This window comes from Dermacentor variabilis, chromosome 7 (genome assembly GCF_050947875.1).
Source record: "Dermacentor variabilis isolate Ectoservices chromosome 7, ASM5094787v1, whole genome shotgun sequence".
In the NCBI taxonomy this organism is placed as follows: domain Eukaryota; kingdom Metazoa; phylum Arthropoda; class Arachnida; order Ixodida; family Ixodidae; genus Dermacentor; species Dermacentor variabilis.
In genome coordinates, this window is record NC_134574.1 from 132127560 (window position 1) to 132152145 (window position 24586).

The 24586-nt window shown below is 44.5% G+C and overlaps 1 pseudogene; it reads left to right on the forward strand.

The window, feature by feature from the left end:
* The first annotated feature begins 743 nt into the window (after positions 1-743).
* LOC142588857 (uncharacterized) overlaps positions 744-24586 on the forward strand; it is a 33588-nt pseudogene continuing 9745 nt past the window's right edge.

Here is a 24586-nt window from a genome sequence, read left to right on the forward strand (position 1 = left end):
TGGGCTTCGGCTGCAAAACGGGGAATGTAGCGGCTTGGTTGAGGCGAAACGAAGAGGAAGAGGACGACGGATCTTTTTTGATGTGGAGCGCAGAACGAAATTGGTGCCGGAATGTTTTTTCTGGACTCATCCATCTCATCCATCATCTGTAATAAATACGCCTCGTCGGTAACAATATGTCAAAACTGGTGCAGTCCGCAGACCTCGTAGCAAGTGGATATGCCCTGAGAGCTCACTGACTGTAATTCGCAGGCTGATATAGTGGCCGTAATATTAACAATTGAAAAAGTAAATAACGTAAATATGCTAATTACTTAATTAGGTATTTTGATTTCTCGTGGACATAATGGCTGCCTGCCCGAGTAATATAGGTCAACGATTAGAATAGTGCTATTTGCAACAGCCAATTTTTATAAATTTGGCGCAGCTATATATAAAGCACCCTGTATAGTAGCGATTGTCGTAGACGTTTTAGTTAAGTGAACGTGAAATGTTGGTACTTTATGAAGGAAATAAAATCGCCAGCTTTCTGCCGAAAGAAAACAGGCAAAAGCAACTTGGGCCTGCGGTATTTAGTAAGAAAGATATGTGCGTGACTGTGTTATACTTTCGTATCAAGGAGAAAAATGAAGATTCAAAGTTAAGATTAAGTTATTGCAAGCTCGGTGTCATGTGGCTGGACGGAGTGGGAGTGGAGTGGAGTGGGACGGAGTGGGCTGGACGGAGTGGGAGTGGGCTGGACGGAGCGGCAGCCATGCAACCGCTTCAAAACCCGTTCTTGTTTGTTGTACAGATTCTGGCGTTCCTCGGCACATGGCAGCCCTTGGATTCCTTTTGCGAGGCTATCGTCCTGCCTCTATCACCATGTTACGTCAGAGATCAACACTATGGCGGAAACGCCACATCATCAACCCTTGACGCGGTGTACATCGTGCCCCGACTTGGCTGGCCATTCCCATCGCCTACGACACCAGTCAGCCGGATGTACTTAAGAGCGACGCTTTCATCGGGCCACTTCAGTGGGCTGGACGGAGCGGCAGCCATGCAACCGCTTCAAAACCCGTTCTTGTTTGTTGTACAGGTTGGTAAACACCCGTCGTTGCACGCTAAGCGATCCAGTAATATCTGTCTGCTGCTCTTCCCAGGCCCATTGGTGATTCTTTGTGATTTTTTTTAGTGTATATATGTTGTTAAGTTGCTTATGTTAGCTGGGGATGTGGAACAGAACCCTGGTCCTCAAAAGGAGATTCTAGACGCCATTGCGGCCTTGTTGGCTAAAAGTGACGCACGCCATACCGAGGTAATAGGGATGCTATCAGAGGTCCGAGCTAATCAGCAAAAACTTGAGGAAAAAGTTTCCAGCTTAGCCAGTAGGCTCGCAACAGTTGAATCCCTGGTGGAATCATATGAAGCAAATCAGAATGGTGTTGATCTACCGAGAGTAGTCGATGAAGCTGTGCGAGACCAAACTGCAGCAATAACTTCTCGGTTGGACGAGCTGGAAGACCGCTCTCGCCGTGACAACCTTATATTCTACGGGATTCCTGACGTCCCAGCTGAGAACTGGTCCGAATCGGAAACTAAAATTCGAAACTGCCTTACCAATTTACTACAGATAACTTTAATAGATGAAGCCATTTCCCGCGCCCACAGGCTGGGTACCTATGCAGTAAATAAGCACCGGCCCATAATCGTAAAATTCTCGTCCTCAAAACTAAAGCAAAAGGTTTTCACTGAGCGAAAAAAATTCAAAGGTTCTGGCATTTCTGTTAGCGAAGACTTCTGCCGCGCTACACGCTTGTCACAGAAAAAATTGATTGAATTCGGAAAGGCTAGCGGACAGAAATATGTGTTACGGCTTAACCGTCTACAAATCGACAAAAAAACTTACGTTTACTGTCCGGTAACTGATCGAGTCTCGAAATCCACACAAACGAGCTTCGTTCGACAAATTCTGTCCCAAATGCACCTTCTGATGGCCCTAGCAATTCACAAACATAGCGGAGTCATGGTCCGGTGGCAAAAAATATTTCTCTTCTGTATTCAAATATTCGCAGCGTATGCAACAAGCGGGATGCTTTATCTTCTGTCGTCGACACGTGCAGTGCAGATATTGTTATCCTGACAGAGACATGGCTTTCTAGCAAAATTGAAGACCGTGAAATTTTGGAATGCCAGGGTGTTTACCGTTTCTATCGACATGATCGTGATGTGCGGTGTGGTGGCGGTGTACTTATCGGTGTTCGTGATTCGATTACCGCTGCTGAAATTGAGCTTGCGTCGCCATTAGAGCTAGTGTGCACGCGCGTAGGCTTCGAACGCAAAAATTTTATCATTTGCGTCGTTTACAGGCCCCCTTCCTCACCTAACACATTTTGTTCAGACCTTCACGATGCCTTAAATAGTTTAATTTTACGGTTCCCTTCCACGCCACTAATACTCCTTGGGGACTTTAACTTTCCTGGCATTAACTGGTATACTGATACCCTTTCAACCCAAGAGTGTTGTTCTGAATATTCCGAATTCATCAGCCTTTGCCTCGATTTTAACCTGCACCAGCTTGTCCTGAAGCCTACTCGATGTTCTGCACACTCGGCTAATATCCTAGATTTAATCCTTACTACATCCCCGGAATTTGTTTCGCCCCTAACTTACCTACCGGGTATTAGCGATCATTGTATAATCCAGGGTAATTTGATGTTAACCATCCCATCTGTTAATTCGTCGAAAGTTATACGTGATTACAAAAATGCTGATTTTGCCGCAATTAATAACGAACTAGAAACTTTCATCACTGACTACATTCCAAGTTTCCACACTCGATCGGTTGAAGAAAACTGGTCAATATTCAAAGAGAAAGCCAACTCCTTAATTAACCGGTACATCCCGCAAAAACGTATTTATTCTAATTCTCGCGCACCCTGGTTCAACTCGCGTCTTAAACGTTTACTGAACAAAAAGAAAAGGCTTTTCCGACGAGCAAAATTAACTGGCAATCATGATCGTTGGAATGCTTACACACTAGCACTGAGCGACTACAAGAATGCTGTAGCAGAGTCCAAAACAACATTTTATGAGCACACGTTGCCTTCTTTTTTGAAAGACAACCCACAGAAATTTTGGAGTGTGGTCAACGGTAAAAAATCTAGTACCATTGAGCTGTGTGACCTTAACAACGAACCTGTCGATCGGAGTGTCTGTTGTGAAGTGTTGAATGACGCGTTCATCTCTGTATTTTCGGATTCTGTGCTGTGCGCAAGCGCTGTTTTTCCTGATGTGCATTATTTTCCAATGCTTCCTATTACCATTGACTTTGATGGCGTTGTAAAGTTGATACGGACCTCAAAAGTTTCTGCATGCAGTGGAGTAGATGGTATCAACACGAAATTTGTTAAGGGAACTATTACTTATTCATCTATAATTCTGAGCGAAATCTTTGCTCAGTCACTTCGAACCACCATCCTTCCGAATGATTGGAAGGAAGGGATGGTGATTCCCGTACATAAGTCTGGCAGTCGGTACTCCCCACTTAATTACAGACCTATATCCCTAACCAGCGTTCCCTGCAAATTAATGGAGCACATAATTTACTCACACCTGGTTTCATTTCTCGAGTCAAACCCATTTTTTACCCCCTACCAACATGGATTTAGAAAATACTATTCCTGCGAAACACAGCTTTTGTCATTCACTAATGATTTATTCCAGGCGATGGATGCTAACATTATTATTGACTGCATTTTTTTAGACTTCGCCAAAGCATTCGATACTGTTTCACACGAATTACTTTTAACCAAATTAAGTAACCTCAACATTGATCCTAACGTGCTTGCTTGGATCAAGTGTTTTTTGTCTAACCGTTCCCAATTTGTTTATGCTAACGAATACTTCTCTTCCACTGGTCGAGTAACCTCCGGTGTACCGCAAGGCTCGGTTCTAGGACCATTATTATTTCTAATTTATATTAATGACCTCCCAGACCAAATTAAATCATCAATTAAGTTATTCGCCGATGACTGTGTTCTCTATCGTGTCATTTCTAACTCTGGCGACTGCGATACTCTTCAATCAGACATTGGCATAGTAACATCATGGTGTGCTAGATCCCAAATGAAGCTCAATTCTAATAAATGTAAGGCGATGCGTGTGTCCCGTGTTGTAAGAAATACCACCCTTCCTACGTACAATATTAACAACATACCTGTAGAAAATGTATCATCATATAAATATCTTGGTATCTACATTACGCACAATCGCACATGGAATATTCATATAAATTACATTTACGGTAACGCTAATCGCATGCTTGGGTTTTTACGGCGTAATTTTTCATCGGCATCTGTAGCTGTCAAGTTATTTCTGTACAAATCCTTAGTGAGGCCTAAACTTGAATATGCATGCTCCATTTTCGACCCTTCTACTCTAAAGTTAAAGAACACCATCGAATCCATTCAAAACCGAGCTGCTCGTTTTATTCTTTCGAATTATTCTCGTCATGCAAGTGTCTCATCAATGAAACTAACCCTTGACTTGCCTAACCTAGAGTTACGTCGTAAATACTTTCGCCTATGCCTTTTTCACAAGATCTATTACTCTAACGAAACACTTAAGGATGAACTAATCTCCCCTCCATCATACATATCGTCACGCACGGATCATCGTTTTAAGGTTGAAGTCCCAACTTGTCGCACGAACGTTTATTTTGATTCCTTTATACCAAGAACGACGAATGACTGGAACCGCCTCCCTGCCTCCGTCACTGCCATTTCTGACGCCACAAACTTCAAGAATATTGTTAACGAATATGTTTGTACTAATCACCACTCCTCTCTGTAATGCCTCCGGGCCTTGAGAGTATGACAATAAATAAATAAATAAATAAATAAATAAATAAATAAATAAATAAATAAATAAATAAATAAATAAATGTGCACTGTCTTGCTGCATCATTACGGTATTGCAATTTTCTAGTTCCTAGCAACGGGGTTTCCTTTCTAGAAATTATCAAATTGTAGGCAGGTGTATCTTGACGAATAGACACCTGTAAAATAGCAGCGGATTGAGCACAGATAATTTTCAGTTCTTGTTTTTATTTTTTGACCCTATGGCAAAGCCTTAGTGCGATGTGCCATGGGAGTGCTTACGCACAGGATAATGCAATTTTGCTTACCCTGTATAAACCGAAAAGCGTAATTTACAGAAGGTGCAGGCTCAGTGCTCCGATTGTTTGTAGCAGATTTACTTAAATCGAGTTCACTCATGCTTTCACATTAAAAGCTTGCGTATTTCCGGAACCAAAAATATAGTAGTGTGGTATAAGCGAAGAGTCAAATTGGCTGTGTAAAATACACAAAAAATATATAGGCTGTTTCGTAAAAGTGAGAGGATGCTCAAAGGCATGAATCATTTTTTGCGCTTTTAAGGGCGCACCATGGCCTGCTGTATTCGGGCTAACAAAATTCATTTGCTGTAAACGAAAACATCTGTTGTTCCCAATAAAATGAAGACATTGAATATTTTTAAACTATGAAAGCTATGTGTCAGAAGGCTGCCAGAAGATTGCGATTCTAGTGCTGCCTCTCAAGCACGCCCCGTCGCTTTCTTACTTCTTTCTTTCACGCGAGAAGATGCAACCTCGTAGAGGCGCCAGCTGCTTATTCACATTGACGTGCCATAAATGGGTTAACACTCAACCGCACTCGAAAACTAGTTACCGTGTGCAGTTCAAAACTCCTGACATAAGACCTACTTGTTCATGATCAACCTTAACAAGCTAGAGCACAAGTCGAATCCTATCTGTGTAAAAAAAGAACCCACATATATATTAAGACATTCTGCCGTACAACTTAGTAAAGTTTCTCTCTTTATATTCATTGGCCTTCGTCTAACTCTCTTCTTCTCACTTTTATCCTATCACCCCGATGTCGCCTTGTTTTCTTGAGGGAGAGCGCTAGACTTGTAAATTGGCCAGTCTCAGTTTGAGAAAAAGCCGCTCTAGTCCAGCAGTAACAAGCTAATGGTTACTGTAGTAGAGATTAATGGCTAAGTACATATACGTGATAGGAAGATAAAAACCCGACTCATTCCTCTCTCTCTCCCGGGCAGGCGCACCTTCCACAAATAAGTACAACTCAAACTTCTTTCACATCCAGAATGTAAATTTGCTTGCACCTGGTAATGTTTACGCCAGCAAACACAGCACGTGAATTCGTAAGGCTTACTGCACAGTATCTTTTGTCAGGAATAGGCGTTTTGGTCAGCACTTTTCCTCTGTTCTTCTTTCTATGCAATGTCAAAAAAATTATCAGATTGCCATAATGGCAGACTACAGCCTGTTCAAAGCTTCTAAGCTTCATAATCCTTCGTTTCTATGTTGTACAATTTTGAGCCTCTCACTCCACATGTAAAGCAAAGCAAACTATCGTCTTTATTTTCTACTTCCTAATTCTACATTCTCTCTTTTATGTGAACAGTGCGAAGATGTGGGCCGAGTAACAGACAAGGAAAGGTAATTAGCAAAACGCATTACTTCGGTTCTCGTAAGTTTGTTTTCCTGTATTGCCTTTGTACGCGTCACATTATATGTGTATTTGCCTTACTGGGAATTCAGGCCTCTTTTTCACTTTCTGTACCGGACGCAGTCCCATTTCTTCTAATCAGAGTGCATCGGTTCCTCGCATCCGGGCCTTGCTGTTCTTTTTGGACGCAGTCAGTGTCCTCAGAAGTTCATGTAAGCGCTTTTCGCCCAAAGCTATTCAGGAAGGACGGCAAAAGTTTCGTTATATGTTGCCATCTCACGGATAAGGGAACGTTGGGATCTCAGGTTAGGAACACCTGGGCATTTTACGAGTTAGCATCTCGTTTGGTTGCAATAGTAGTTGCGGATCCCTGCCTTTTATTTGGTATCTATGTACATATACTGCTTCACATGCACTGCAGCATGTAGTCAGCGAAAAGGAAACTTGGCGTAGCACTAACCAAGATGTATGCACTGAAAGATAAACAGAGTAATGTCATCAGCAATGTGGAAGGTAAAGCAAGAGCAGCAGAAGAATGCTATACTAACATGTACGTACCCAGAGCAGCCACGATACCTCCATTCGAAGCAGTAATGAACAGGTGGAAGGCATTCCTTCTGTAACTAACGATGAGGTTAGGAGGGCCATCCAAGACAGAAAACGGGGACAATCGACAGGAAAAAATGAAATAACAGTCGATTTAATCAAACATAGAGGAGACGTATTGCTTGAAAAACTGGCGGCTCCCTGTACACAGTTTCTATCGACTCCAAGGGTCCCAGAAACCTGGAATAATGCAAACATTATACTAATGCACAAAAAGGACAGGTGAAAAAATTGAAAAATTATAGCCCCATTAGCTTACTCGCAGTATTACATAAAAATATTTACCAAAATAATCTCCAATAGAATAACGACAACACTGGACTTTAGTCAACCAAGCGAACAGGCTGGCTTCAGAAAGGGATACTCTATAATTGATCACACCCATGTCTAGAATCAGGTAATCGAGAAATCCGCAGAGTACAATGAGCCTCTGAATATGGCTTTCATAGATATCGAAAAGGCATTTGATTCAGTAGAGATACCAGCAGTCATAGATGAATTACGTAATCAAGGAGTACAGACCGCTTACGTAAATACCTTGGAAAACGTATACATAGATTCCGCAGGTCCCTTAATTCTACACAAGAAAAGTAGGAATATACCTATAAGGAAGGGAGCCAGACAAAGAGACACAATTTCTCCAATGCTACTCACTGCGCGCTTGGAAGAAGTATTCGAGCTATTAAACTGCGAAGGCTTAGTAGTAAGTATCAACGGTCAATATCTCAACAAACCTAGGCGTTCAGATGACGTTGTCCAGACACTGTCCTCAGCAACACTGCGGATGAGTTACAACAAATTATTGGGGACCTTAACAGAGAGGTATAAGAGTGGGTTTGAAGAATATTCAGAATACAAGGATAATGACGAATAGTCGGACAAGGGTACAAGAGTTCAGGACCGCCAGTCAGCATTTAGTCTGTGAAGGAGTGAGTTTGCCTCGGTCAATTAGTCGCATTATCCCTCATTGGGAGAAGAACATTTACAGAACAATAAAAATGGGTCTGAGCGCATGCAGCGGACATTGTCAGCTCCTGAGTGGAATACCATTATCATTGAAAAGAAAGGTGTACCATCAGTACATTCTACCGGTGCTGACATATGGGGCGGAAGCTTGGAGACTGACAAAGAAGTTTGAGAACAAGTTAAGGACCACGCAAAGAGAGATGGAACGAAGAATGCTAGGTGTAACATTAAGAGACAGAAAGAGAGCGGTTTGCATCAGAGAGCGAGCGGGCATAGACGATATTCTTATTGACATCAAGAGAAAAGAAATGAAGCGGGGCAGGTGATATAATGCGTAGGTTAGATAGCCGGTGGACCATTAGGGTTACATTAGGGTGCCAAGAGAAGGGAAGCGCCGTCGAGAGAGAGAGAGAGAGAGAGATAAATTTATTTACAGAAAGGCAGAGAGGTCGGCCTGAGCTATATCTTGCCCAGGCTTGCCGCTCTACACTGGGGAAAAGGGACGGGGAGGGAAAAGACTGATGAATGATGATGGTATAAGGAAGAGATGCGTATTTACAAATTCAGAGTTGTGGCATCTCTAGGGCCGTGCGTCAGCCCAGTGGCTTGGAGAAAAGCTATAGCGGCACTTGTTACCAGGGCTGCGCTGTGTGCCTTTGGCCAAGGGCCTAAAAGAAGCTCGTCTGATAGCAGTCTCTTACGGATTGTTTCAATGGAAGAGACAAGTTTTTGTCGTTCGTGCACGTACGCGGGACACACGCAAAATATATGTTCAAGTTTTTCTGGCACCTCACAGTATTCACAGTTTGGGCTAGTATCACTGGCACCTATGCGATGTCTATGACGGTTTGTGAATGCTGCACCAAGGCGAATCCGTTGCACCATGCTCGTGTAGCTTCTTTTGAACGTGTGAGGCATACGAAATTTCATTTCTTGGTCCCATTTGTGTAATCGCTTCTGTCGTCGGTCTGGTTGGGTCCAGTGTTCCAACGTACGGTTGCGTATTGCGCGCCGAAGTAAGGGTGTTTGTGTCTGTTCGTGAGAACGGAATGCGTACTTCACAAGCATTATCTAAAGCAGTTTTCGCTTCAGCGTCTGCCTGTTCGTTCCCGATCACGCCACAGTGTGAGGGTATCCATTGAAAGGTGACATTGCGGCCATCTCTAGCTGCGTGTTCGAGACACTCTGTCATTTCTATAGCCATGGAATAATACGGGCCCCATCTGAGGACACAGTCAATCGTTTGAAGAGCTGGCTTGCAATCACAGAATATCGTCCATGCGTGAGGATGCTCCTCAGAGAGAAATCGAAGTGCCTCCGGGATAGCGACAAGTTTTGCGGCAGTTGATGTTGAGCTATGGTCTAGTTTAAACCGCCGAGCGATAATCATATGTGGAATGACAAAGGCTGCAGTGGAGGTATATGGGGTGAGAGAGCCATCGGTATACACTTGTACAGTATCTCCGTACTCTGCAGAAATGGCAACAGGGTCAGTTGCCTGAGGCCAATAGAGGCAACTAATGACTTTTTTAGTAATTCCAGGGGTCTTCAATGTAACGACAGGTTTAGGCAGAACCCACGGGGGTATTCTCGGAATACAGGCGGGAGAAACTCCTTATGGCATAACACTTTGATGGCGCGATACAGTCCTTGAAAAGCTGGTACCAGGGTGGGTGGCAGGGAGCGACAACAGAGGATGGTGCATGTGTCGCGTCAACACGCGAAGGTACATTCGAAGAGGCTCGCAGAGCAAGGATACCCCAATAGGACAAGCACGAGCTTCCTCTATTGTTCCATTGGTTGACGTGCATCGTGGGAGGCCCAAACATGTGCGTAATGCTTGAGCTTCAATGCTCTCCAGCGCGCGCACACAGCCAAGTCCCATGCTTGAGAGCGCCGGCATGCTGCACCGTATATACCCTACGAATAATGCTTGGTACAATTGGAGTAATGACGACTCCGAGGGGCCCCATCTTGTTCCTGCAACGACGCGAAGGACGTGAACAAAACTCTTCAGCTTGGACTTCAGTGCGGCGACGTGTCTTGACCAAGATAATCCCCAGTCTATGACTAAGCCAAGGAATATGTGGTGTGTAACCGTAGGTATCGCTACTCCGTTAACGATTATCGGATATCTGGTCATTTGTTTTCGCGTGAATGTAATCACGGAAAATTTTTCAGTTGACAGTTGGAGGCCTTGACGCCGCAGATGCTTAGTTGTGATTGTCACTGCACGTTGAAGCCTAGCACGCATTTGGGGGCGGGTGGTTACAAACGCTCATATTAATATGTCGTCCACATATGTGCTAATCTTCACCGTGCAAGGAAGTTCAGATGCAAAGCCAATAGGTGCAACATTGAAAAGAGTTCGACTGAGAACTCCCCCTTGTGGAACACCTCAATGTATAAGGTACTGTCTGGTGTCGCCATCACATGTCGATCTATACGCCGTGCGGCCACTGAGGTAGCTAACAGTACATCGATATAGCCCGCCACCGACGTCGAAATCTTCCAGTGCATCAAGGAGTACATTGTCGTGCGCACCCTAAATATACAGAAAAACAGCTCCAACTAACCGATGGCGACTTCTTTCCTGTTCAACAGTGGATACCAAGTCGATAACACCGTCAATGGAAAAACGGTCTCTTATAAATCCGTGCATAAAATCAGAAAAGCAATTACGTTTCTCTAGAAATTATTCTAGCCTTGACAAGACCATTCTTTCTATTAATTTGCCGACGCAACTGGCTAAGGCGATCGGTCTGTAGGAGAAAAGCTCTTTAGGGCACTTCCCCGATTTAAACAGCGCTACAATGCGACTGCATTTCCAACTATCTGGAACATTTCCTGTCTCCCACGTCGTATTATAAAAAGATAGAAGAAGACGTCGGGATTCTGTGCCAACATGACAGAGTGCAGCGTACGTGGTTCCGTCTGGTCCTGGTGCCGATGGGCGTCGCGAAACCGAAATCGCAGCGTCAAGCTCTTGGATCGTAAACGGTACTTCGAATCGTTCATCAGGCTATGGAGGCGCAATGGTGACAAGAGATGAAGTCACTGCATTAGATGCGTCCACAATGAGTTTACAGTAGTCCTCTGCTACCTGCAATTCGGTCCGGCGATGATGTGGGGCCACCGCATGGAATGGGTGTTGTAGTTGTGGAGTTGCCTGGAGACTTCGTATGACTCGCCAGATCTTACATAGAGGCTGTCTTGGATCTAGCCATCCACAGAATGTCCTCCAACCACGTGTGTCAAGCTTCTCCAGATGTCGAAGAAAATATCTTTGAGCTTGGCGACTGCTCGAAAAATCTGACGGTGATTTTGTTCTTCTGTATCGCCGTTCCGCGCGGCGACGGATTGCATGAAGGGCCTCATACTGCATGTCGACCGATGATATGTGCCTCGGTATGCTGACTTCTCTGGTTTTGTCTCTCAGTATAGAGGCAATGATGCCCTCTCTTTCGGATGGAAATGTCATACTCTGACAGGCGGCGTCGACAGAGGTCTTAAATGCAATCCACTCTGCTCGACAAATACAACGTGAACCTGAACGGCGAAACCAGCTAAAGTAAACGTAAGTGAGGAGGTGGTCACTACCATGAGTCTCTAGATGCGTCAACCAGCATGCTGAAGACAGAAAGCTTCTTGATACAAACGTTAGGTCAAGACAACTGCCGTAAGACATGCCACGAATAAATGTTGGGGACCCGTCATGGAGCACATGTAGTCCCTGACTACACATGAAAGCGGCCAAATATTTGCCACGAGAATTCATCGAAGTGCTACTCCACAGCGGATGGTGCGCGTTAAAGTCACCAATCACAATATGAGGACCTTACGATGCTTGCAGCAGACATCAGGTGCGAGCAATCGATCCTCGCTCTTGGGTGCATATATCCTACAATCACTGTAACCGTGCAACATCTGTGTTTTGTGGTAAGGCATACGTAATCATTAGTAGTATGCGATGGGTCGTCATGCCTGAAATACACCAGATCGTGACGTATACAAACTAGCACTTTGCTTGAGGCTTCGTCGTTACGAGACCACACCTGGACATATCCAGAAATACTGAAAGAAGAATCCATATTAGGTTCACTGATAACCATAACTGGAAATTGGTACATAAATAACTGCTGTCGGAAATCCGACAAACGATTACGTAGACTTTCAGCATTCCATTTCGTAACAAACCATTGACGCATCCGTTCTTCAAACATCATTGCCATGCTTGCTTGGTGAAGAACCACTTGCAGTGGTTCCAACACTTCAAGTAGCTACACGGCGGCATTGGCAGCCGGGACATTTAGGCCGGAAAGAATCCTGCGCATGGAGCCCATCAATTATTTCAACATTCTCATGACGTCAATGTCATCCATCTTTTCATTTTCTTCAGTGCTTGCACGAGCGGTGCATAAGGGTGTTCCCGCACGACTTGATGGTAACGAGGGCCACTGAGTCTCCGATGTGTTTGGGGTCGACGATAAGCCGCCTTGTACATTCGTAGCATACAAAGGCTTTGAGGCACGTGCCTATTCATTCCTGACACTAGGAGGGGGTGGATGCTGCACTTGAGCTGGTTTTTCTTCTACGCGATGAAGGCTGCGGTCCCGTTGATGTCTGAGTCGTGAACGGCGTCTGAGGTGGCGCATAGCCCTTGCCGCTTAACTGTGAATGGAATTATCTCTACCCATCTTCTTTAGAATGCCGATTTCCTTCATGACCTTTGGGCACACTTTTGACGTTGCATGGTGGGCACCAGAACAATTCGGACACTTCGCAGCAACGTTGCAATTGCTGTCTCCGTGAGGTCCACCACATCGTTTGCATGTAACTGCACCCTTGCAAACTGCACTGACATGCCCAAGTTTAATAACTTGTGACATTGTAAAAGCCTCGGCACGTAGGAACGTACCGGATTCCTCACATATCCAACCTTGACGTGTGTTGGCAAAGTTTCCAACTGGAACACTAATTTCGCACATCGGGATTGTCCAAAACGGTGCAAGTTGGTACAGGAGTCGACGACGATAGTAGTTTCGCCAGGTCAGTATCTGTAATATCAATGTCCACGTCGTCGATGACGCCTGGCGTCGCTTCCTTGCCGTATGTGTGGAATGCGCGAACAGGGATGCTTCCCAACTGAGTGACGTTTTTCAGTGTCTGCAGTATTGTCGGTGTATTGACTTCCACCAAGAGGATGTTCTTTCGAGCGTTTATACGTATTTCTTCTATTTGACCATGGACAGTTCGTTTGAAATATTCCGACAGGCTCTGCCTGTTCAGTGAGCTGAGGTTGTCTGTTGTCGTTGTTGCTACGTATGCTATAGTGTATGACTGCTTGTCACTGGCCTTTCTCGTCGCCTTGCGACTGGTCGGTGATGTTCTTCGTATCTTTCTCTTAAGATGTCGGCTTGACACCACGGTAAAATCGCTGTCCGAGCATATATCATCAGTACAGGAGCCATCAGATGACTCAATCGGGGCCATGCTGAGGGCGAAGTGGTTACTCATGTCACCGTCTTAACGAACTGGCCGTTCAGGACCCAAATGCTGGGCGGGGTTTGGGTCCCCCCTTGCAGAGGAAGACGTCCCCCAGTTTTCTTGTCACTGATTGCAGAGATCACAGAAAATAAAGTAGAAAGTGCAGAGAGCTCGAAGCTGAAGCTTCTCGCTACTTTTCTTTCCCCTTTCCATTACCACTTTCCATTTTATGTTATGTGGAGGGAAAAATAAGTAGCCACCTTTTGTCATGCCGCCGATGTACTATAGTGAGAAAAGCGACATTGAACTCCCGTTTGTAAAGTTAACCTCCATCTCACGATCTCTGTTATATTTCACGATTTTCTTTGCAGCTTTGACTTTCAGGTACAGTCAGAAGAACGTTTTTACCCCCGTCCAAGTATTTATTATTGATTCCGAGTGATTGCCGAGGTAGATCTACTTCATTTGTCACTGTTAGATATAGTACATTTTCGCTCAGACTTTTATTTATTGTGTTGCATCTATGACATTAAATTTTATCGGTTCTCACAAATATGCGTGTGAAACTTAACTTCCATAATCAGTCATCCTGATCCACCCGTGTCTTGGCCAATTCCCTACCGTGGATATCAGCTATATTCTAGTACAATAGCAATAACCACATTTAGTTGTGTCTTGCGTCTGTAAAGAAGGGCTTGGCTACTTATCTATTGATAACCAAGTTTCAAAGGACTTGGCATAGTTTGGTTGAAGAGCAATGAATAAATATCATTTGATAATACATTTTTTTAAAGCACATGATTCATTAATGGTACCTGTTCCTGAAATGTTAAATATGAGCTTTACTCTAGGAAACAGGATTACTTTCACCATTATACAGCGGGTTGTTTTTAATATTATCGCGGAACGGGAGCACAAAGCTCGCCACAACATGATATTTATTCTTTTATGACAGGTTTGGTAGACAGGATAACAATAAACTGCAGAAAAATCCAAAACGGGGTGAGCTCACATTATCATGCAAGATTCACAAATGTATCATTGATTCGTGCTGTGTTGTTCATCGAATGCCATTTTTTACGTAAACACTATATTAGCCACCTAGAACGTGGTTTGAATGAACTTGTGACAGCGGAATATTAAGTGAATGCTGCACCGTGTTTACATCAGCGTGCACAGTTGTCATGTCGTCGCAAATGTTTTTTTAAGAACACATTTCGGATAAAGAGACACAAACATCGGACCGCTCTCTGGATTCTATAGGCATTGCCGATAATAAAACAATAAGAAATGGAAGCTAGGAGCCCTTGTTTTCATGCCCTATTGCACAGTTGGATGATACAGCTACAGGAGGTGCAGTGCCTCATCCTAAGATCGGGAATTCGCTCGAGACTAGCAGTCAGTGGGCGTACGATGATTCCACGCGACATATTCTCTGGCGCAGAGACGGTGACTGTTTAAATAAGGCCGGCTGTAAATTTACCCTTCATGCCATATTTCTGCAAATGCAGCTGTGACTTCGTGTTACGCCTAGGAATAAACGTATAATAATGTACCTCAATCAAGAGAGCACAAGAAGACGACCGCAGCAGGACTGGCACTGAGGCCCAACTAAACGTCTTTTGAAGAATCGCCAGCTTTATGTAAGAAAAACAATAACGAAGAGGTCCTTCTGATTGACAGGCACGCCTGCAGGTGCCAAAACAAGTACAGGTATGTATACAAAATTTAACTCTATTGATTTTGTAGGTTTGGTGACGCCGCGCTTACACACTCAAATTTTGAAAGCCAGAAACATTTCTTTTTCTGCAGAGGTATTTGTACCTGTTGTGTCACCTGCGCCCATGCATGTCAATCGGGGTGGTTATTTCCTGTATCTTGATCGACTGGCCACAAATGGCGGGTGCTTTATGTAATAAACTTTAGTTGGCAGATCGCGCCATTTGCACGCCGTTGTTTTCCTGTCCTCGTTCATTCACGCAGCCTGAACATAACTTCAAGTTGAACCGAGTCATCCAAATCACTTACGCCTAGGATGAGATTTGCACAAATTATAGAGGAACACCATTAGGTCCTTGGGTGTGAAGGAAAAACAATAAAGCCTAAATTACTCGATAGAGCAATGTTTTTCGCGTAGTATATGGTCACTGGTATTTCATGCACAAGAAAAGAACAGCTCGTGGCTGTCAAGTACAATCGAATCGATTTCACTGGGGCAGCATCTAAAGCGGGAAAGACAGAACCAACATGGCGACCCCAGAAGTGTGTAAAACAACGTACCACAACACGCTCTCCTCGAAAGATACTCGTGCTTCGAGAAAAAGAAGAAGACGCATTGCCTTTCGAAGCAAGTCAGAAGCAAGCCCCACAGAGCACACATCCGGGCACTCTGCGCAGGCAAGCCTGTATAGTGGGAGCAATGTGAGCGCTCTCGATAAGATGAACTGGAAAGCTAAAGTGATCGCCCAAGGGACCCGGCTTCATGGAGGCAGCAAGGCACCACTCTCTATAGGCCCCTATTCTGCCTTTTCGTTGTTGTGTTTCTGTCTTCTTGTCATGCCTGTAGGCCACACCGGAACAAATAACTTCGGCTCCACGGCGGAGCGCTATCCGCCCTTGAAAACTGCTGGCCCTCCCTTCTTGCGTAACAGTTTAGGTGAATGTCTCTGGAAGGATAGGCTAATTCACTTATGCGTGCATGAATGCAGCTAAACGCATTAAGGAGCAACATCCCTCTCGTGCTCCTCCAGCTGCCCGCAAGACTTTATAGCTAGGCCTTGCTTATTCGGTGCATACTTTTTATACCATCGAAGGAAACAAGTGACCCCGACATTACATTGTATCTTGTGGCAAGGCGGAAGAAACTCATGTTTTTCTTTGTGCTGTATGTCCAGTGGAAAAGAATGAGGAAATAGAAAAAGGAGGTCATTGTGGACGCTCCATTTCAGCGCAAGCTGGTGAATTGCTTCGGAAATGTGCTGTTTTTCTTGTCGCGAACGTTACAAAAAATAGAGTGAGAGGGAAGAAAAAAACAACACGCCGCTAACGTGCGTAGTTCTTATGGTAGTATATATTAGGGACAGCGTCAAGTTCCAGTCCCTATTTAAATCTTCACGACAGTGTGCGCAGTTCTCAATGATTACTGAACATCTGAATACTAGACAAAATTTGCGTGCTAGGAAAACCACGCTCCTGTCTTCACTTCGCCGCAGAGGGACGAAACTCCCTGCCAAATATTACATTTCTTGTGTTACATGTCGAGTGGCTTTTAATTTGTGAACTATATTAAATTCAGGAGGCCAATTGTTTTTATTCTTCATTTTAGCCATGCTTTCTGTCTGGTATCAATACTGGAAAAACATCGAAAGTCTCAGCATGACGCCTCACATGGAGCTCTCCACGACATCCGCCCGTTCACCAGCACCGTTGGCTCATGCAAAATGTTTTATGCGGTTGCTGAATGGTAGGGTTCACTTAGATAACGTTCTTCTCGCAGCCTGTGGACCGGCAACCGCTTGCATTACTCATGTATGAAAACAAATCGTTCCGAACGAACAAAAACAGGTAATATCCCAAACAGGGCCAGAATGCTTATGATAAGGAGAACATCATAAATGAAGGCGCATTGGGGGTAGTTCGGAGAGAATAAGAGGCAGGACGCTGCGCATTCAAAATGGAATAAGAACTACAGTCACTAGAGAAGGAAGACTTGCATAACAGAGAGGAATCCTGTTTTCCGAGATTGAACTGCTGTCAGGCGAAGATCTCCAGATATGAACGATGTTGTGGAAAATGACCAAACTGCCAGAGCGACCAATCAATCTTCTTTGGAGGTGGTCATGTACTTTGTGAATTCTTGCTGTAAGGAGCAGCTCCAAGCGTGTATGCTGGTGATGCTATTGCTGATGTTGTTAGAGTTCCCTCACATCTATTTGGGTGGCAAGTTTGGCTAGCGTACTAATGCGGTAGAGAATGTTTATAGACCACATGCTTGTAATTTATGTCCCGTCCCAATTTCTCCTGAGGGCCCTGATGAGCAATTAATATAGTAGGCAGGTGTGCGTTACGCTTGAGATAGCGTTGTTCCTTGAAAATTTGGTGAATCGTAAAGAAACGCAAAAGAAAAAAGAAAAACATTATGAAATCGGCTTCCGACAATCCGCGACTGTCCTCCAAAAAAGTGAGCTATTTGCTTGGTACGACACGAGTTACTTTAACATTACTGGTAACAATGCGCCTCTATATCTTCACCGTACGTAACTTTATAGAAGTCAGGTCAAGTTATTTATCTCGATATTTATGAGTGAGGTGCAGCTATAGTGAAGCTATCTTATTTCGCAGAAATCACTAACAGCGACAAATGAATGAACAAATACCGTTTTGTCCTGTTGCTTAGATTTAAAGTGTTGACTTTCTATTGTTCATTCGGCGTCTAGCAGGCGTCCCTTTTCGGCATGTGGAGTGTTCTTTCCTACATATCGGCAATTTGAAGTATCACTATCTAGGAATGTTTCTTATCGGTGCAGATATTTATTCGACAGTGTCAGGCGGTAATCTATGTTGTGTATTTTTCACAGTAACGGTTGGAAACGACGAGCACTTATGCAGATTATGGCCGCAGATTTCTACCTCCGCTGTCAAGCTGCCACGAATGTTAATTTTTTCAACAATGATTCGTACGCAGTGCAGGTTGCTCTGTGATATTTTTTTTTTAGTTTTTGGTGTGTCCTTACGATACACACGTACAGATAGCAGTGAGCGGATTATACCGAAACAGAAATGAGAAGTGACTTTTAGACAGGATGGAAGAAAATAATTTGGGCTTTGCAGTGCATATTTCATGCTTCCCTAAAGGTTAGTTCATTACAACCCACATGTTACAGTTTCTAAGATCAAGCACAGCATATGGGGAAGCACGAAATATAGCGTTCCGTTTATCGCGAAATATCGGTCGTTTTCTGTGTGGGCAGTGGCCTCAGTAGAAGTACCAGAAAACGCGAGGTGCGCCACGACCTCTACTAGCAGCGTTAAGAATTGTGCCTTTGCGGAATAAAGTCATTGCGATTGGCACTTGTACCTAAAATTGCGAAATGTAAAGGCGGCTCAATAAATTTCCTAAGTCCTGAGAAGTGGGAAAATGAACGGCGCATATATACAAGTACAGTGATTACGCGGATCAATATGATGCGGCTAAAGCGTGGAAATAGTTTGAAGCAGTGACGCGTTATCTTGCGCAATATTGTATGGAGTAAGTCGTGCAATGTTTCGTGCGGTATTGGTTGGAGTTAATATCTTAAGATGCGCGTGAGCGATCTCTATTTAGGAAGTCCCAGTTATATACGTTTTCACAGGAGGCGCTTCCGGGTTTCGAAGTCGTGGAGGTGCCAGACTTTTTTTTTTTTGCTCGTCTTAGCTGTCATGCCGGGGAAAGTTCCCCCCTGGCTAGGTTGAATTTCTTTCACCTCGGTGCTGGCTTTGTTTGTGTGTGTGAGTTGTCAATGTAACAGCGCAGTACAGTTTTTAATTTCCGGGATCCTTAGTAGACTCAGTGAAATAACACTTTAGAGCACTCTTCCGGTGTCTACCTTGGTGCGGGATTGGAACGTACGAAGTTGGGGGGGGGGGGGGGGGGCACCGGGCTGCTGGCTGCGCAATAATGGAGCGCCTTGAATGCTGGCTATAGTGTTTGGAGCACTCATTCTTCTGATTGGAAGAGCGTGGCGCCGATTTCAGTGGATAACCACAGCAGCTGGTATAGAGTACAGCCATGCGGTAGGGTACTAACAACACGTGCCGTCTGGTTCGCGTGGCACTTGTAAGTGGTTGCGTCATCATCGGTGTTTCGGTTGAGTTTTTTTTCTTTCTTCTTGCCTGTTTGTTTCCCGGGTCGTTAAACCTTAGAGTCAGTGCGTGATTGTTGTGGTGCTCGCGTGCCTGTCACTACGAGGGATATGTGACGGTGATGAAAGAATGTGAAAGTGAAAGCGGCAGTGAAAAAAGAACAAAGAGCATAAATCCTTGTTCGCTGCACCATATGCTGCTACGCGACTCACACAGTGGAAAAGAATGATTAGCAGAGATGGCAGCTATATAACAATAACAATTATGACTTGCGGAAAACATTCCAGAAGCAGTTTCATTGAGCATATAGTCATGATCATCCTGAACGGCGTTGTCGACGTGCTTCCCCGTAATCAACCACATCATTAACCGCATTTGATACCCGGGATATTCTGAGTATGGCAAGCAAGTTTTACCTGCAGTACCAGCAACAAAAACGACAAAGTAAGTTTGTTTTGAATAAGAGCGCCCAGCAAAGCCGCAAAGGCGCGTCTTGTCGGTGGGCTTTTTGGTGGGCTCAACAAAGACGAGCGCCAAATCTGAGAGCCCCGAAGGACCTGGTGTCCACCACAAAATTGTTGCATCATAAGTGTGCACCCTTCGGTATAGTTACAAAGCAGCTAGCGCCGGTCGATAACGAACAGTGGCGCGCAGCGGCTGTAAACCACTAGCGAAAGTTGCCACTCCTTCTTAGAACCGGTCGATTAGAGCTGTTTGGATGAAAGTGTCATTTCGGCCAGACGGCTAAATAGCTTGCGCCTATTGTTAAGCTGAAATGAATAACTTTACTATCTGCATTCACGAAGTTGCAGGCCTGCGCGGCACACTCAGCCGGGTCACAGTGTAAGCTGGAGAAGCGCCTCCATAGGAGCTCCATTTTCGGCACGACGCAATACAGGGTCTTCGCGGCGAAGTCTCTGCGCGTCGTTTTCACGAGTACGATCTGAACTGTCCGCCCAGCGTCGATGGCGAGCTGCGGCTTGTCCGGCTATCTGCACAGCGATCTGCGGAGCCCGGTGTTACCTGGTCGCAGCCGCAAGCGTACCTCTAAGATTCGCTTCTTCAGAAGCGGTTTCTTTCTTGCGAGGATGCTCCATAACTTGTACCGAATAGTAAACAAAGGCACCCAGACTAGGTGGCGCACATGTCACATCCCTCGACGTGTGGCATGGCACGTTGCTGTCGGTGTGATTATGTTGATCCTGATTGTGATGATGATGATGGCCTATTGGCATCCCCTTCAAAACGGGGTGGTGACACATAGGCACCTAGCCTGCTCGAGTTGACCAAATCCAGCTACATGCAGCATGCAACTAGTACATGCAACTGCTACCTGTCGGGACACCCGGTGGAATATGTTGGAACTACAATGCAAAGTTTGTACTTATCGATGTTACGCGGCGCGCATGTCACGTTGTGTGTCAAATTGCACGATACGATGCTAATGATGATGATGATGATTTATTTGCATTCCCTTCGAAACGGGACAGTGATAAACAGTCACCTAGGCTGCAAGAATTAAGCAGGTAGGCAATACATGTCTTTAATTACAGGAAAGTTTATAAATCTTCATAATCTTCTTTTTTTCCCAAGGACTTCTTTGTCTACTTTGTAGCGTTACCTATGCACCTGCTACATGGTGCGTCACCTAGTGTAATAATATGCAATTTCAATGGAAAGGCCATACGTATAGACACTATGCGGCGGGAATCCCGCACACGAAGGCAAGTGGTACGGTACGATGTTAATGACGACGATTATGATCGTCATCATTGATTGGAATCCCCTTTGAAACGAAGCGATTTGCCAGCTTAGTCAGCTTTATTTAATCAGGTTCCCAATAAATATGTTCTAGCATTCTTGAATACATATCCATGAACTTCTTTTCTTCCTTAAATCTTCTTAAGCTGCCTTGTACCTCTACATGTGAATCTGCTACATGGCGCACTAGCTGGTGTAAAAATATGCAACTGCAATGTAAAATCTCAGCGTATCGACGCTACGTGGCGTGCATGTCATATCGCGTGCCTCCTCGAGCACTACAGGGCGCTTATAGGGCATTTTTAAGCTGCATGCTACCATTTATTTTAGAGATTACGGCTGTAAAATAAATGGTACTGTTCGAATAGTATCTGCCTGTATGACAATCAGCCGTAGCCACGTTGTAGCTGCGAGGACGAAAGAAGCCCAAACGGCTCTTTTCAGCTCGTCATGAGGCTGAATCTTTCATTGTGCAAGTTTTTTAGGAGCACCATAAGGTGGATGCTGCTTACAGCCAACTTAATGAAGCTCGCTTCATACACAGACATGCTTTTATGCTAAAATTGTTTCTTACCAACACAGCACGTTGGAAAAATTAGTTTATGCAAGTATTATAGAGTTCCGGCTTAAAACGGCACTTCCAGGAAAAATAAAAATGAAACTCCAAAAACGTAAGTCAAGAAACAAACAACGCAGTAATATTTCTGACGAAAAAAACATCTAGCCCACATGAAAGAACTGAGCGAGACAACTGAACTGACGTTTGAAAGTAAAAGAAATCTCTTCCTCAATAAAAAAGGAGCTTGCCACCTACAGCTATTTCCTTTCTGCACGACAAATGGTGCATACATGCATGCGATACAATGCTGAATGGATTTTAGAATAATAAAAATGGATTCCTCCCTAATCTATGCAAACATCTACACAGGGAAGCTTTTACGGTATGGGCTAGGGGAACTTTCGTGCATATGTACTTGCACCATTTCAAAGAGGGCCTGTCTGTAAATCATCTGCGATAGAGTTCTTCTGCAGTTGCCAATTGGGTATAGGGCTGGCCGTGAACGGTTAAAGACGTATGCAAGGGCTGTGCAACGAGGTGAAATAGAGTGAATATTTCGATCCTACAGCAAGTGACTTCGATTGGTTTCTCTCCTTGCAAGATTTGTAACACAAAGTTGCAGCACGTCCAAGCATTTTAGGCAACCATTGCTATAATACTTTAAAGGAGAGGGTCGAGTAAGCAACTAGTGTGATATGTCTGTTTGGGACGCTCCTGGTTGATCGCGGCAATTTGCATAGGTGCGGTTTTACTTATTAGAGAGTTTCCAATGGACGGCCAGAGGTGTTTCAGCAAAGTACAGTGTTGGTATATTTGGTGCATAACTCATCGAGGCGCCAAACAGAAGCGACAAGAAATCGAAAAGAAATACTTTGGCGATTGGCACTGATCCACCAAGACGTTGGTGCACTTAATCTTTTTTTTTATTTCAGAATGATAACGCAGTGGTTTCAAGCATAAAATAATGTTAAGCACTGATCTCGCTAAAAATAATTTATACGTAATTTAGGATTGCAGAAATCAAACAAATGGCGTTCTGGCTCATTCAGCTATATTGTGTAGGCCCATGCAGTCACAGTAATATGTTTTTATTGTCTAGAATTGATATAAAATTTCAATGACTGTCGCACAAACATGTGTTCTACCATAAGTTCAGCAGCACCGGTTTCACTGCGAAAGGTTGCCCGCCTCTGTGTAACCAGCCTGCCCAACACCAGCCGACGACGTCCCAGTGTAACCTTGACATCGGGAAAGCCGCATTTAAAACGTTTATGGAGTCACGTTCGAAGTATTGAACGTGCGACATCATTGAGAATGTGCACAACAGATCGATTTACAGGAATTAGCAGTATTATACAGTTCGTGCACTTTTAGGGTGTGGAGAGTCTGTCTGTGTGTCTAACCAGTTTTTAAGCCAACCCGAAGTCTGTGGTAGTTGAAGGTCTAATTGGTAGCGCCTGCGGCAGCTGTACTGAAGGAACAGGGCTCTGAACCAACCGTCGGGCAAACATGGGTAATTGAGCGTGTGGCGCCGCTCTATCTGCGTACAGGGTAACCAGCCGGTGTCGACACTGGCTAACCTCTTTGTCTTTGCTCCGCTTTTGCCTCTCTGTATCTGCGTGCCGCTCTTCGACGAACGTCTTTGACACCGCAATAGGTCACGGGAGATGCGGCACTGCATATGTAGCATTGGGTATGTACCGCTCTTCAATGAACCTTTTCACGCTGAATTGGAACACGAAGTATGCGTCGCTCGGTTTGTGCTGCTCGTTAATGAAACCCTTTGATACCAGCTCCGGTGACTGGGTGACACCTGTAGGTTTACGCATATTTTCAGCGTACCTCTTTGGCGCCTACTTGAGCAATAAGGCATCTACCACTGTCTTTCTATCGATATATCTCCTGTTTCTCTCTCTATCTCTATCTTTGTCTGCCACTGCAGATGTGCACCTCCTCAATGACAAAAAATATTTGTTGTGAAGTTTCGCCGTTGCTCGAAGGAATTCAGCCCGGAACACTCACGGCCTTCATCGCGGCGCTGCCAGATGGCGCAGCGTTCGCAGTGTGCAGCGCGGGAGTGGAGCCTGGCTGCATGTATGTTTCGGCGTCGTCGACATTGTGTGCCGCTACGTGGCTTACTATTCATTCTGAGGTAGAGTCTGCCGCAATTCATTGTAGCATTTCGCGCGAGTAATTGTTGAAGTAGCAACGCCATTGCGTATTCCACGCGGAAATGAGGCATAAGTATAACGCATTCCTGTACAAAACGTTTATGTCAAATACTCACCCGAGGACCTTGAAAGCCACGAGGTCACAAAATAAACACAAAAGAGTGGCACGGGAAGCATTAGCGATGAAATCAGGCGAGGGTTATAAGATAAGCACAAGGAAAGGAGAGTATAAAAAATGCGCGGCTATCTGAACCCCTGCCCCTTATGTTTGGTTCGAAGTTGGGCTCTTTCATAAAGGCTCTTCAAAGAGCCGCCTTTCCAATTAAGATAACGACCTGTCGTTCACGTCCTTTGAAGTGAACTCGCAAGGGCGCACCTTTAATATATACGCAGGCATAAGCGATCGTAAAAGGAAACAAACAATTACCGGTTAGTAGCTTCGAGCGTCTTTATTGGCCTTTATCTGTGCGAGGTGCGAAGTGAAATTTTTAGTTTTGTTTCTTTAACGGTGCTATCCGAACAGCATTCAGTTTTGCCATTTGTAGTGTTCTTGGACCCCGCTAAATGCCATGAAATTCACGTTCAGACATCCGGTGAACAAATGCGCCCGATTCAACGAAGCTGAAAGAGCACAATTGTTGCTTCTAAGAAGCTCAGTGATTATAAAACGACGTTTT